The 15,023-nt window shown below is 33.9% G+C and overlaps 1 long non-coding RNA gene across 1 annotated transcript in view; it reads right to left on the bottom strand.

Annotated features, from left to right (window-relative positions):
• LOC121037938 (uncharacterized) overlaps positions 1 to 6,936 on the bottom strand; it is a 116,432-nt gene extending 109,496 nt beyond the window's left edge. Inside the window, exon 1 of the long non-coding RNA XR_005794069.1 lies at positions 6,640 to 6,936. This is a non-coding gene — a long non-coding RNA (uncharacterized LOC121037938). The remainder of the gene's footprint in view (positions 1 to 6,639) is intronic.
• Positions 6,937 to 15,023: the final 8,087 nt, after the last annotated feature.

Below are 15,023 nucleotides of genomic sequence, written 5' to 3'. Positions count from 1 at the left end.
AATTTAAGTTTACAATAAAAGGCAATAAATACAGATTGAAATAGCCAATGATGATATTTTCTGCATAGGTTTTTATAAAGAAACAGTTAAAGTGATCTTAGCATATTTTGAATAATAAAAGTTGAGTTGTCAATATTGTAATATTTGGTGGCAAACATATATAATGTAATATCGATAAAGTCTTTTCACATTTTTTATGAGTGAAGTGATACTATATATAATGTTAAAATGTTTACAAGTACTGGAATCATGAAATGACTGATAATTTAACAAATACTAATTGCATACTGGTGGAAGTTCTTTCAAAGGAGTAGAAGCAATGTTGGAATCTCAAGGCATCCATTAAGTGCTTCATGGTCTCATGAAATTTCTTTTATTTTTTATTCCTTCATTTATTTTGAGAAAGAGAAAGCAGGGGACGGACTGAGAGAAAGGGAGAGAGAGATTTCCAAGCAGGCTCCACAAGACACAGGGCAATTTCCCATGAATCGTGAGATCATAACCTGAGCCAGAATCAAGAGTTGGGACACTCAACCAACTGAGCCACAAGATGCCCCAATCATGAAATTTCTAAATAAATAGTGGTAGTTCCCCCATTGGCAGGGGATACACTCTGTGTATATAGTATAGTTCTGAACCCTATATATACATTTTTTTCTGTATATACCTACCTGTGGTAAATTTAATTTATAAATTAGGCATGGTAAGAGATTGACAATAACTAATAATAAAATAAAACAATCATAACAATTTACCATAATGAGAGTTATGTGAATGTGGTATTTTCTCTCAAAATATCTTTTTTTTTTTTTTCAACGTTTATTTATTTTTGGGACAGAGAGAGACAGAGCATGAACGGGGGAGGGACAGAGAGAGAGGGAGACACAGAATCGGAAACAGGCTCCAGGCTCTGAGCCATCAGCCCAGAGCCCGACGCGGGGCTCGAACTCACGGACCGTGAGAGTGACCTGGCTGAAGTCGGACGCTTAACCGACTGCGCCACCCAGGCGCCCCTCAAAATATCTTAACTGTTACCGTCCTCACCTTTCTTCTTGCAATGATGTGAGATAAAAAATGGCTACATGATGAGATGAAGTGAGGGGAAATGACGTGGGCATGATGACATAGCATCAGGCTACTAGTGACCTTTGGACTGTAAGTCAGGAGCAGAGTCATCTGCTTTGGGGCACAGCTGATCTTGGGTAGTTAAAACCATGAAAAGTCAAACAGCAGAGAAAGGGGGCACTACTGTACTATTAAAATCCCTGTCATATCGCATTCTTTAGAGGAGGAACCATCCTCAATTTTTCAGAAAATAGCAGCCTTTTCCTCAAATTTGTCTTTATGGATTGTTATAGAACTTCACTCAGTCTGTTAAAACCAAGTGATAAATAGGCTGCCTATTGTTTTTTAATTAAAAAAATTAATGTTTATTTTTTTGAGAGAGACAGAGTGTGAGTGGGGGAGGGGCAGAGTATGAGGGAGACACAGAATCCTAAGCAGGCTCCAGGCTCTGAGCTGTCAGCACAGAGCCTGACACGGGGCTGGAACTCACTGACGGTGAGATCATGACCTGAGCTGAAGTTGTACACCCAACCCACTGAGCCATCCATGCACCCCAACAGGCTGCCTATTTTATCTAGATACAGCATATAGCTTTGCAATTTCCACTGAATTTTTAGATGTATTCAGACTGACGTGTTACCAGGATATTTTTCCCAATAAAAAAGATTTTCTTTAAAATATGACTTGGGGTCCCTGAGTATTTCAGTCATTTAAGTGTCTGACTCTTGATTTTGGCTCAAGTCATGACCTCAAGATCTGTGATACCAAGCCCTGAGATGGGCTTTGCTCTGTCAGCATGGAGCCTGCTTGGGATTCAATCTCTCCATCACTCTGCCCTCCCTCTTTCATGCTCACTCTCTTTCTCTCAAAATAAATAAACTTTAAAACATAAAATAAAATAAAATAAAATAAAATAAAATAAAATAAAATAATAAAATAAAATAAAATAAGTAAAATAAAATGACTAGACCTTGAAAGTTTTAATTCTAACATTGTATGTCTTTCTTGTTTAAGTTTCAGTTTTTCTTTATTTTATAATATGTATACATTCATGTATATGTGTTCACATATATATGAAATAAGCATGTATCTTAGGACACAACTAAATAAAATATAATATATGTATATATTTTTGACTAGTCTTACAAGAAAAGATTATGACATACTTATCTGCAGTTTTGATAGCTTATAGTTGTGCAACCAAGTTTTGTATAATTCTAAGATCCAGTTGATAGTAAGCCAAAATATTCATGTAATAACATTACAACCTTAAATATGTTCATTTATTTCAACAACAAGAGCTTGTTAAAAAATTATCTGTAAGTCTAAGTAGGAAAATATACATGCAACGGACCCAGAAATGTTTAACATTGATCATTCTTTCCATATTTTGGTTGTTCAATAACTAACTTGCTATCTGTGGCAAAAACAGAGACAATTTTTATTTTTCTAATTTTATCCCTGATTAGCTGTGTGACTATAAGCAAATGACGATCCTTGCTTTTCTAATGTGTAAAATAAAAATATCAATAGTGTCTTATTTTGTATTTATCATGTTTATCATTATTCTCATACTATGGTAGGCCATTCAAATATAAAAATTCTACAATTTATTTGTCTGAAAATATATTTCACATGCATACACCCAAAAAACAAATGCAGGAAACTGCCTTTTTTTTTTTTTTAGGATTTAATAAATGACAAGGAAAAAAAATTACCAATGTGAGAAAAAGGAAATCATGTGTTCCAAGACTTACAAAGTTTTAAAGTGCTAATATCGATTAAAAAGTAAAATCTAATCTCTTCTTTTTTAGAAGAAATAAATTAAAACAAAATGTGTTAATATTTTAATTAAGAAAGTGAATGAACCTTCTTCAGGTATTCTAGATAAAATTGAATACATGGGCACTAGGGAATGTATATCTGAAATTCATGGTAGCCTTGTTTGTAACAGAAAAAACAAAACCCCCTAAATCTTCATTAACAACAGAATGGCTAAATATATTGTAGTGTAATCAATAAAATACTAAATATTTAAAATATTTATTTTTATATTAAAATAAGTGAATCACAAATTGCGGTACCAAGATGAGTGACCCTCAAAAACAAAATGTTGAATAAAGAAAAGGAAGTTATGGAAGTGATAATAAAATAGCATTCACAGAACTTTTAAAAACACACAAAAAATGTAAGAATATACTCTATTGCGAAATATGACTATTACCAAATTGGAGAAAAAGCAGAAAATAAAATCTTTAGGACTAGTTAGCCTTGTGGAATTAGAGACATAGACAATCAGGGAGGAGTCTGTTCCAAGAAAGGTTTCTATTTTTTCTATTTCACTGCATTGTATCTAGCATGCAGAACAAGTATAATTTTTGATTTATTCATAACAAAAGTTATTTTGTCTCATCATTCTTTAAATTTATTCATAGTAAATTTCTCCTGCTTCTCCTCTCTTCTCTAATAGTAAATTTCTGGTTAAACACTTGTCAAGTTTCAGGAGTTTTCTGTTTGCTCTTAGATAATAACACCGTTGAAAAAACTTTAGGTTGCAAAACAATTTCGGCATAAAAATTAATATCTGCACGTTTCAATCTTCACAAGTAGCTTAGTCTTCCCCTGCTCTTCCTTCTGCTAAGGTCTGCTGATGGAAGCCACCTTTTACCTGGAAAAGGTATCTGGGGACTGGTTACTTCTTCCCTGGGAGTAACCATTATTTCTAGGTCTCAGGACAGTATAAAGTGCCACTTTCCCGAGTTTAGAGAACTTTTTCCTATTTTTAGTTTTACTTTTACATTTTCCTTCCTTTTTCCTTTTTTGCTTTTGGTGAGACTCCTATCATTGGTGACTTGTCCCTGCAATGCCATGCCATGGGCAATATTTTCCTTTACAATATTCTTCAGCTTTTGGTTCACCAGTGGCTCCCCTATAAGAACTACTTTTAGAGACTCTTAGCCCAACTAAGAGCCCTAAGCCCTAGCCCAACTTTTCTGGTATAAGATTCCTTTACAAATGACCCTAAATACAAGTTCTACATCTGTTTTAGGATGCACCTATCTTAGATCTATTTGAAAAAGACTGTGAATACTTCCAATCTCTCTTCCTCTTTCCCTCCCTCTGCCATTTATCCTAAGGAAGCAGCTTGACAATACTTCCATTGCCCAATATTTTTCCTGGCATAAGTCCAATTACCATCCCCCAAATGCAGGGGTCATATACTAAGTGTTCTAGCAATTCTCTGAAGAGTCATTTACTTTAAGTACAGCTCATTCACCTTGGAGCAGGAATTTAGGTACATAGCGGGTGTTTCTTCAAAGAAATAGTCCAGAATTTAATTACCTACTCTCTTCCTTCCTTTTGATATTTTTCATCTTTCTGAGAATTCTAAGAATTACTGAATTAGTTTTCATCAGTTTTAGTTATAAGTTTTACACACGAAGATAATCTTCCCACCCACTTTGGTAATTGTTATCTATTATCTTCATGCTGTACTCACAAGTGAAGCAAATTGGTACCACCTTAATATCCTATTGCATATAATATATTTTGATGTTATAAAATATATTTTATACTACTAGTCTTATATTCCTACTATAACAAACCATAACAAGTTTAGTGACTAATAAACAACATGGGGTTATTATTTTACAGTTCTTATAGGTCAAGTCTAACATTGATCTCAGCAGACTAAAATCAAGATGTGGGTAAGGCTGTGTTCCTCTCTGGAAGCTCTAAAAGACAACCCATTTCCCTGCTCATTCAGATGGTTGAAAGAATTCAGTTCCTTCTGGTTGTGAAACTGAGTTCCCTGTAGGCTGTAGCCTACAAATTCTGTCTGTATTCTTGTCTCTATCTCCCTCCTTTCATCTTCAAAACCAGCAAAAGGGGGAGGAGCCCCTCTCATGCTTTGATCTCTCCTCCTTCTTTCTTCTGTTGAATCTCTGATATACTCTCTGCCTTCATCTTCCACTCTTAAGAGCCCATGTGTTAATACTGGGACCACTTGATAATCTAGCATAATCTCCCTATGTTAGGGTTAGCTGATTAGCAAATTTAATTTCATCTGCAATTTTGATTCCCTTTTTCCATGTGATGTTAAGATATTCATCAGGGCCTAGGGTATGAGTCCTAAGACTCACATCTTTGGTGAGTCGTTAGTCAATCTATCACAGATGTCTATGAAATATTTCATAGATAAACAGTTTCTTCAAAGATGGTAACAACATGTCAGGCAAATACAAACAAATAAGTGTGTTAATAATGTCAGCCAGTCAAGAATTTAAACAAAATGCATTTTGTGGAAAGGAGGATCATTGTGCAGAGGTAAAAGGGAAAATTTTCAATAGGACTTTAATAGTTCCACTTTTAAGTAATGAATAACCTACAATCTCAATTTTTCAAACTACATGGAAATTGACAAAAACAACTTGGATAGAGAATTTAACAAAATGTTTCAACCTATGTCAGATCAGACAAGACACTGAGAATCTGAAAAATGTAGAATTTGAGAATAATTTACAGCTTAAAGATTATTCACTGTCTGTGATTGCTGGTTAGTTTGTTAAAAGATTTTCCCAATATTGTTCAAATGAATTTAAACTGAATGATGAATTTAAGAAAATAAGTGGAAAGAGTTAATTTCTGTAGAGGAACATTAAAATCTGGTCCTTAGGAGTTAGTTGTGTAACCAATCCAGACTAGCTAACATCACAAATTAAACAGTAAAGTATAGTATTTAAGACAAAGTTGTGAATCTACACATCCATTGCTCAAATCTTGACTCTGATAATCACCTCTATTTTTTGTCATGTCACTTAATTTTCCTTGTCTCAGTTTCCTCACATATATTCATTCTTGTGAAGATTAAAATAGTTAATAATACATGTGAACTTCTTAAAAGATTGCTCGGTTTCTAAAAAGCCTTTAGTCAACTTCAGTAATTAGGTCTAAACTCCTAGGAGAAAAAGAATAGCACCTAGAAACTGAGGGAATTTTTTTCATTCAAATTATATCTGAGTCCCAGATTACCACCACTTATTGCTTGGGTGTATTATAATTTAACAATATTTAGGTCTTGGTATGAGAAATACTCTGCAGTATACTTCACTTCATGCTGAGTCAAGATTTAGACAGAGTTGGGTTCCACAGGATATAAGTGAAAACATTCTCTTTTGCCATACTTCTTGAACAAATCCATTCTGAGAGGCTAATTCCTTCTTATTAAATTCAAGGAATTTTTCATTACTTTTGTGGTTACTCAACACAACAACAATAACAAGCCTCTTCAGTCTCATTCAGTCTCACCAAAGATTTGCATAATCAATAATTATATTATCCTGTGTAATAGCAAAACTAAACTTTATTTAAAGATTCTTCATTCAGTGACCTGGACCCACTTTAGACTGGAGACATAAGTGGGAAAGGGACATTTGGCAGAACTTTTCTCCTTCCCTATCTTACTCTTTTATTTTTCTCCTTTGCTTTTTGAGAATGGTGTATGATTTCCCCAGGGAAACAGTGAGAGCGGAGCTTAGAAAGGAAGTTTAAAGGGCAGAAACATTTTTTACTCACCTAGTTGAGTAAATATGGTTTGATTGTGGCTTTCCTGGTGCTTGGAATGCAACCAAAGATACCGCTCAAATAGAGTACATTTTCAGTTTCTTCACTTAAAACACGACTGCCTAGAGAATACTGGAATTCCATTTTCGTAATGGAAGCAGTGCATTTTCCTAGGCTGATTGCTTATGGTTTTCTCAGTGCCTACTCATCCAGAGGTCCGCCTTACTGTTGGCATTCCATGACCCCTCCAGACAGCCATCTGAAGCAGTGTTGTGAATGGCAGCAGCTGGCTCCTTCTCTGCATAGCACACATCTGGAACACGAGAAACAATCCAAAATTACACAAAGTGTAGCTAGTCTCAATAAAGTCTTTCTCTCTCCCTGTTTTGCCATCTCAGGCAGATACAAAAACGTCAAGCTCTTTTTAAATGAATTGCACATTGTTTACTATTTCCAAATTCCATGGGGATCTGTCAGCATGATGACATATCTACCCACCCTCTCCACTTCCCTCTATAGGGATGGGAAGGAAAATGGCAGGCAAAGTCTCATTTTTCCTCCCAAACATATTTTCTTCTTTCCTCTTTACATCAGCCTTTTTATACCCTCAAGAGGGAGGTAGGCCAAGGGTAGAAACAGTTAAGAAAACAAGACTTAAAAATAAATCATTAAATAGTTTGAGTATGTATTTCTTAATTCCCTATAGGACACCCAGTATATAATTTAGAATATGGTAATGTTTGCCACATATCTTTCTTCCCCAATCTTTTGAAGCCTTGTTATGGAATGAACATTTGTGTCCCCTCACAATTCATATGTTAAAGTCCTAACTTCTATTGTCATGGTATTTAAAGACGGGAGTCTTTGGAAGTAAGGAGGGCTAAATTTGGTCATGAGGTTGGAGTCCTCATAAAGGGATTAATGGCCTTATAAGAAGAGGGGGAGACAGACAGAAGGAGAGAGAGAGAGAGAAATCTCGCCAACATGCACACACACACACATATTGTGCATCAAGGAAAGACTCGGTGAGGTTAGCTTTTTCTCTACGAATACAATGTTTATATGTTTACTTTATCATTACCTTAGGTGAGGCAATCACAGACTCTGAATAAACTGTGAACATCTCGTACTTTCTTCTCATATTAAGAAAATCTGAAACCCATCAAAATTATTTTTCACATTTTGGTTTAAGGTTGAGTTTGAGAGAATCTTTATAAAATGTTCAAAATCTTGGTATTGCCATGTTTCCCAAATTTGCTGATGTATCCAAACAGATGTGGTTGCTTTAGATGTTTTATATATATAGTTCAGAATTAATATTTTCCTTTTTATATGTATTCTTGCTTTGTATAACCTGTTTTCCATAATGGTACCCTCATGTATAAAATGAAATAAATTTCCCTTTGCAGTGGAGATTAATTTAACTCATGAGAATTAAAATGCTTGAACAGTTTATTATCAAAATGGATGAGTCTTTACAAATATTTGAAAGAAATTCTCTCTGATGGACTTGCATTTTTTCCACTGCGAAATGTGAATGAGGGTTCACTCCCAAGTGAACACATCTGGAGTTAACTACATCTAAAAAAAGAAACTGACTTAAGAATTCTATTAGATGTAGTAAATCCACATTAAATATTGAATCTCCCAATAAATAGTGATAACCAAATGGAAGACTTATATAGAGCAAGCATTTTCAAAGTCTGAAATACTTCTTATTTCTTTGCACTCTTAGTAATTATTTTCCAATTAGATTTTCTGGACTTCACTTTTATTTTCACTTCCCTTAAGGCCTACATGAATAATATGTGATTCAAATCCAAAAGTATGTAAACACAAGCAAAAATTTTGGTACAGAAAATCTTGGGAACCAAACTTAATTATTGAAAAAGACCAAAAGCATTGTTTTTCTTTTTCTGTTTATGGTTTTATGTATAATCCTAGTTTAACAATAGGCATATAGTACCTTTTTAAAATAATCACTAATGATCAATGTCTTCAAAACTTTTGAAAACCTAAATATCACAAATAATGCATATTTAAGTTCTCCCCACCCCCCAAGCTTAATTAATAATCCTGAATATTTAAACTATACCATAAAATTGAGAAAAGTTAAACATTTGAAAATATGTGAATCCCATAAATTCGGTAACATAAAGGTTAACTGGGTTAACTAGGTTAGACTGACAAGCATTATCTTATAGGAAGAACGCTGGGTTTAGACTTGAGCATAGAATTAAGACTATACTTACTGTTTTCTTTGTTTCTCTAGGTAACTTTTAGTACAAAAGTTGAAGAGGATATATCCAAAGTAAACTTTGACTCTAAACAGCAGTGGCTTAGAGTGATAAAAATCATAATTCTCTTTTCTAAAGCAGTATTAACCTTGTATAAAAGTAAGTTCAAACTCAGAAACTAATATGGGTACTGTTTCTCCCCAGTACTATTTTCAGTTTACATTCCTTAATGTGATTTTTGTACACAATGCCACACTTCAATTTCAGCATATACTATGTACCAGGATGCAGTATTTTTTTGAACATGAATCTTAAATTCTCAAGTATGAATTGTCACTTTTAAAGATGTCTGTTTTGAAGATATTCAGGCTCAAAAACCTGTTTGTTTCCGGGATGACATATCCAGGATAAAGTTGTGTGTCTCTACACCAAAATGTAATGCTCTATGATGTATAATCCTCTTCTTCAAAGACTACGCTGTAAATATTGCTGTGTACATAGTTTAGCTAAGAACTTTCTAACAAATTGTTCTTTGAACTGCTTGTTTAAGTATGTCTGTTTTTAAAAGTCTATTTAAAATTTTTTTCACTTTGTTAAATATTTTTCTTTGGGGTTTATAACATATTATGAAATACAGTAGGTGGAATTAAAGAAACAGTTTAATACAAATAGATTACAAAGTCAGATATGACAATAATGTAATTGTTATATTATCAAGAGTTAAAAAGCATTGTTTTAAGTGTTGTATATAAAAGTGTTTTAATTGTATAAAATGACAATTTATAACTGTTCCATAAGTTAATCATAGTTTGGAACTCTTCTTCTTCGTTGTTTGTTTGTTTGTGTTTATTTATTTTGAGAGAGAGAGAGAGAGAATGCAAAGGAGGGAGGGATAGAGAGAGAATCCCAAGCAGGCTCTGCACCGTCAGCATATAGCCCAACCTGGGTATCCACAGGGGGCTCCACCTCAGAAACCATGAGATAATGACCTGAGCCAAAATCAAGAGACAGACCTTTAAACGACGGAGCCAACCAGATGTCCCATACATTTTCTATTGATTCTCTTCTATATCATCCATTCTTCCCCGTTAGTCTTGTATTAAAGTTAATAGATTACTTTCAGTGTTTTTCAATCTCCTATCTCCACTGAGATTTTAAAGCAGAGGGCCTTCATAAACTTTCCATTTCTAAAACTAGCTATTTATTTCACTGTTCGCCACCTTGTGTATAAATGCAAGAGATATGATTTTTCTCTACTAAATTATCTTCACTTTGTGATGCTTGCTGAAGGGTTTCTCTTAATGGAAGAAATTCACTTCCCACATGTCCATTTTCACTGTATCCTCACGTGGTGGGAAACAAACAAGAGAAATCTTTGGGGTTTCTTTTATAAGGGCACTGATATCATTCATGAAAACCCCATTCTCATCACCCAATCACTTCCCAAAGGCCCATCTCTTAATACCATGACACTAGGGGTAAGGATTTCAACATATGATTTTTTTTTGGAGGGGGCACAAACATCCATTCTATAATAGCATGCTTTCGATAGGAAATATGGAACTGATTAATGTTATGTAAAAATGACTAATTTTCTTATTCTATGGATACTTCTAATTTATTAGAAAATCTTACTTCAGGCAGGAGCAACACAATGTAAAATTATCCTTTTACTACCTCTCAGTTTTATCGTTTAAGTCTGTTTGGTCAATTTATCTTTGCTTTTTTTTTCCTTCTAGTAACAATATTTTTATTGCCAACAATATCTCTTCCAAAAATATTGATGATATTGGTTTCTATAGTGTTTTTTTGAAATATATAGTTATTATATTTGTATTATTCAATAAAATTCAGTTAATACATGAAATACCGTATTAAGTGATTTCTGAGATTAAAATATGTGGACATCTAGGTCCTTGTTTCTATCATATGTACTCCAAATTTATAAAAATTATGATAAATTTTATAATACATGCAATTAAAGGAAAAGTGAACATTTCGTCAGGAAGGTTAACAAAATGTCTTTGTAGTTCTTAAAAACTTAGTATCAAAAGTGAAGCCTCATGTTCAAGCCTCAGGCTAACTTCCTTTGATTTTGAGAAGGGTCAAGAAGTACCAGAGAAAGGACACTCCAACCGGGAGAGACAAGTAAGAACAGCCATCAAAACACAGGAAGCTGTCAAGATTAGCTTCCATATAGGATGTCAGCACTGATGGGCATATGGCAGAAATGTTTAAAATATCGTAATCAGTTGCTTAGTGAGATCTACCTAAGTGTGAATATATGATAAGATATACCACATTTACTTTGTGTCAATAATGAAAAATCCAAACATCTTTTTGTACTGAAAAAAACCTGCTGCATATAATATAAATATCTATTATTTATAAAGATATCCCAATGAGAAACCAAATAATTAATAGGTTGCAGATTTAAAAAGATTATTTCCGACCAAAGTACTATATTGGTAGTGGAGAAAACCAGGTCCAGTTTGCCTTTTAATGACTGGAATACAGGGACTTGGTTCCACTGTTATTGAGAAGCTGCATGTGAGACAGAACACGGAAGCAGCAAGCAGGTACCATCCACAGCATTAACAACTAAAGGGAAGAAGTGGGGTTACCAAAAATTAGGAGCTTGGAGAAAAGTCTCTTAGACTCATGTCCTGGAATCAGACAGCTGAGGGACAGAGCTGGCTCATACTGAGGGTCAGAGAGCTGATGTTTGAGGTGCAAAACACATATATGAACACATATGAAAAATGCTGAGAGATGTAGAAAGAGGAAGAAGTAAGGTCCCTTCTTCTCCCTCGTCTTTCAATTGCCCACCAATGTGTTTTGCATGGACACAACTCCGAAAGACTAACAGCAAAGTAGTTTGAAGACAGAAGATATTAGTAAGGGGGACTAATAGCTTGAAAGGTAACAGGTAAATAACCAGCACAATAGCACTTCCTGAGATTACAAAATAGTATGGACTATCATTATGAGCGTTAAGTATGTTCAAAAATAATTTGCCACATAAGATTTACAAGCAACGTAAAAATATTTTAGTCCAGAAACTTCCACCGCCTAACGTCCATGGAACTCAATATTTTTTTTAAATTAGAATTTCTAGTAGCCATTTTTTTTTCTAAATTCTATGATAGTATAATTCCCACATGTGTATTTGTAAACTATTTTATCTAAATTTTTGATGTAGGTTAATATGCTTTATGAGTAAACAAAAATATAAACAAGACACGGTTTCTAGGTAACAGGTCTGACTGCAGTTTTACAGGCATGCATTCTATTTTTGGATGTAGCCTTAAGAGTAATTTGAAGTCAAGAAACTAACTTCTGTGAAAATCAACTGTTCATCTAAAAATACTAACAAAAATAAATACTATGAAAATGTATTATAAAATTAGATGAAATTAATATAAGGGCCTTATACATTCCTGAAACATAGTAAGCATATAACAAAACCCAGCTACAAGAGTGCTGTTTTCAGTGGTTTTAAGATGATGTTGATTTAACTCTATTTCCATGAAATTTTTTAAAGCAAGAAAGCAATAGTGTGATCAAATTATTTGACCCTGCAGCCATAATATTGATAAAATTAGAAAAGTTTTAGTATGCAATCTGTATAATACAGAAAAATGGCTACATAAATGTCATTTCAAAACATTTTATGTCATACAGACACTGTAAAATGATCAGCATGCATGCCATTCATATCGATTTTTATGTGATTACTTACAGAAACATAGTTACTGCTGATTTATATCTCCAGATTAATATTTCATAAATTGTTCAATCTCTATTACGTGATTTATCACTTAATTATATGATGCTGATTTAAGCAAAAACTAATAACCCCAAATGGTTACGCAACTCAATGTCATGAAAATATAATGATTCTTAGTTTATCAAATATGTTTCACTAACATTCTAACATCCTTTTATGCACAAATACAATGCATTTATTAAAATGTAAATACTGACAAGAACATGTATGACCCATTCATACACTAGTTTGAGCATATGTATAAACATTCATTTATTTTGTAATTTCTAGGGGCAGTTCCTATTGCCTGATGCTGTGCTAAAGGTACATACTTTGAAATATACAACATTAGTATCCGAAAGAAGTACAAGACATATTGGAGATAAATGCCAGTTGTCCTAAAGTATGAAATATTCTATAACACAAGGGTGTTGCAAAGGAAAAGAGAGTACATATCTGTCAGTTTGACTCATGGGAGATTTCACAATGAAGAAGTATGCAATGCAATTTTAAAAATAAGTAGGAGTTCACTAAAAAAAATGAAAATGTGTGTAAAGAAAATGGTTCCGTATGGGGGTGGGGTGGGTGTTGCAGAGACCAAAATGATGATGAGTAGTGAAGGAAAAGCAATTACTTTAGTACAGTAGAAGCCTATATATGTGCACGTGCAGGACCCATGAGACGCTGCAAAGAAGGAAGGGTGGAAGACACCAATGGAAGATGTGTTGTGCAATTACAAGCCATTCAAATGTTTATTTTTCATTGTAACACCATGCGTTTTGTATTTTTCCTTTAGCTGGACATTCAAGTTTGCTTTTAACTATTTTTTTTTATGTTTTAGCAACATATTCATTGCTGCAATCAACAGTCACATATATATGCATACATTTACGATTACATATATTTAAAAACAAATTTTAGGCACATGTATTGTACCCCATGAAATTTTTTGGTGATATATTTTAATTTATCCTGACAAAATTTTGTCAAGGTGTGGCAAATGATCCCACTTCAGTTACCAGCACCAATAATATAAACTCCGACATTATGTCAATGGAAAATTACAATTCAATTCAAGCAGGAATAAGTGACCTTTATATTTCAGGAATACAAGTTTTGGTTGTCCCAATTGCAAAAAACAATGACCAGTTGAAGTAATTGCCGACAATAAAGAGGCTATGGGATGGGTAGTGAAGAAGATACTTAGAAGTACAAGCTATTACCATGTAACCAGTTGAAGAATCAGGACTATAATTGTAAGAGTACTTTCTCCTGTAAATGTATATAATTATGAATTATGTATTTCATAATTATATTACTACATATAAATACAATTTTTAGAAAGAAGGAAATAACAATTGAACTCATAAAGAGACAGTGAAAACAACTATAGGGTTAAAGCAATGAAAACAATATAATGTTTGTTTCCACAAAAACAGAGAGACAAATTACTGGGTTGGAAAAAAGGAAAACCTGGAATCAGTAATAACTGTTCACTGGAGAAGAATAATTAAGGCTTCATACTATAGTAGTTGGGATAGATTGTCATAGAATAGTAGGTCTTCTCTTTTGACAAAAAATTAAACCCACTTATACCATATACCAACAAAACCTATGAACAGATGATTAGGACATATTTACAATTTTGCTTTTTCTTTTCTCATATCTTTCTTTATTTCCTGCCATTTCTTACAATGGAGTTGGGTAGAACATTTTGAAAATTTTTAGATGATAGCGGGATATGTCTCGGTGATACATTCCTGTTACAAACTGAATGTGTGTCCCCTCAAAATTCATATGTGGAAACCCTACCCTCCAATGCGATAGTATTAGAAGATGGGTCTTTGGGGAGTAATTAAGGTTATTGAGGTCATAACAGTGTAACTCTGATGAACGGGTGCATATATTTATAAGAGTATGAGAGAGCTTGCTTCCTCTGCTCCATTCCACACCTTGTGAGGATGCAAGAAGTTGGCAGCCTACAGCCCATAAAAGGACTCTCACCAGAACCAGTCTGTGCTGGCACCCTAATGGTGGACTCCTGACTTCAAAACTATGAGAAATAAATTTCTGTTGTTTATAAGTCTCCCAGTCTATGGTACTTTGCTACAGCAGCCTCAACTAATATGATTCCCAACAGTAAAGAAAAATAGAAGACTATTGCATCAGCTCTCAGATAGGTCCACTACCAGCTCATTCCCCACAAAGTGATCAGTTGACCCTTAGAACAGGCAGAAGGCCATGACCAAGTTGGGTGTAGTAATGGCTGGTGTACAAGAAAAATCATAAATACCAGCTACAGTATTTTTTAAGTTTATTTTATTTATGTTGAGAGAGAGAAAGAGGGCATGTGAGCTAGGGAAGGGCAGAGAGAGAGAGAGAGAGAGAAA

This window comes from Herpailurus yagouaroundi, unplaced genomic scaffold (genome assembly GCF_014898765.1).
Source record: "Herpailurus yagouaroundi ecotype Mexico unplaced genomic scaffold, PumYag 164, whole genome shotgun sequence".
NCBI lineage: Eukaryota > Metazoa > Chordata > Mammalia > Carnivora > Felidae > Herpailurus > Herpailurus yagouaroundi.
The sequence above is the reverse complement of the archived record's forward strand: the minus strand, read 5'-3'. Positions and strand labels throughout refer to the sequence as shown.